The following is a 1,720-nucleotide window of genomic DNA, read 5'->3' as shown; positions in this document are numbered from 1 at the left end:
ATTTTTAGGTTACTTGCTGCTTTGGCCAATGCATCAACAACACCATTTTGTATGCGGGGCACACACGTCAAAGTATGTTCAGAAAACAGTTTCAAAATATCTAGGACAGCATTGCGATATGCTCTCATGCGAGGATGCTTGGCCTGGAACTCACCTTTCACTTGGTTTATTACCAACTCGGAGTCGCCATAGACTGCAATCTTCTTTGCTTTTAGCTTTCGAAGAATTTTAAGGCCAGCAATGAGAGCCTCATATTCCGCCTCATTATTTGAACAATCAAATGCTAGTTTATAAGAGCAAACTCTCACCTTGCTTGGGACTTTGTCTTGGGCAGAAAATGGACTTCGAATCCACACACCAATACCAGCACCATCGCTGCCCACAGCGCCGTCAAAATCCATGGTCCAAAGACCATCTTCATCGTCCTCCAAGTGCTGAAAATGTGTTGCCTCTGCTTTTTCTGCTTGCTGCCCATTAGCTTCAACTGTTTGCTCCATGGCAGCTGGCTTTTCTTCTCTTTCCTTTTGCAAAACTTCTCGAAAATTTTCGGTAATCTCTGGTATATCTTCTGCTTGAACTAACTGACTATCTATCTCATTAAAATTATCAGCAAACAAAACAAACGACTCCAAATCTATATGTACATAATTTACAGGATGATTTACTGGCTTTTCTTTACTAGTTATCATGTATTTCATCTTTTGCTCCCGATATAACTTTCTCATCTGACCGAAGACTGGAATTGAGCATAAGAAAAGTCTAGTTGAAGTGTACCTTTCAACTTAGCTCCCCAAGATCTCGAAAGCAACATACCAAAACGCGGAGGAATATCCGCCACAACCACATCCATCAAGACATTCTTAGCTGGAATTTGATCTAGGCTTACCACCAAGTCCTTGATCAATCCGATACACTTTACCCGGCTGGAATCAAATGAATACAAATCATGATATTTTCTTGTGATGTCCAATCCCAGCCTTTCCATGATTGCTTTCGGCATCAAATTGTGCGAAGCACCCGAGTCAAACATAGCATTATGTAAAATATACTCGTGCAACCTCAAACTGATATAGAAGGGAGGAACATCATTTTCAGGAGACTCACCATTCAAAGCAGGCCCAAAAATTAATTCCGGCTGATCATCTTCTACATTTACCGTGTCAAGCATTGGATCAATATTCAGAATTTTGGAAATTTGACCTCGGTAGGTAGTGTTCTTCATGATTTCAGTCAATGGAATAGACACTTTCAGCTTTGAAATTTCATTCTCCAAACTAAATGCTGAAACTTTTTCACCTTCTTTGGCCGGAACTTCTCTTCTTTCGACTTTATCCTTCATTATGCTTGGTGGCTGATTTACCTTATCCGCTGAAGATGATTAACTTGCTGGGGAATCAATTATATCTTTTCCTTTTGTCTGTGGGGAATCATTTTTTGCTGAAGTATCTTTCTTTTTCTGAATGGGATTTATGGGAACAGCTCGGTTTCTTAATTGTCTCTGCTGAGCGGACAAAGCATTGAGATATCCTCTTTGGTACTCCTCCGATTCTTCCTCAAGTGCTGCCTCATTCGATAGGATATAATTCTCATCTTGATGTATGATGGAATTTCGCACAAATTCTTCTTCTTCTGTAATATAGGTAGGCAGATCATCAGGAGTAAAAAAATGATTTTCCTCTCCTATAGTATCACCTTCATCCTCGGATTCTTGGGTAACAAA

This window comes from Pinus tabuliformis, chromosome 4_1, assembly GCF_031772625.1.
Source record: "Pinus tabuliformis cultivar Carrire ecotype Pingquan chromosome 4_1, CPIR1, whole genome shotgun sequence".
NCBI lineage: Eukaryota > Viridiplantae > Streptophyta > Pinopsida > Pinales > Pinaceae > Pinus > Pinus tabuliformis.
The sequence above is the reverse complement of the archived record's forward strand: the minus strand, read 5'-3'. Positions refer to the sequence as shown.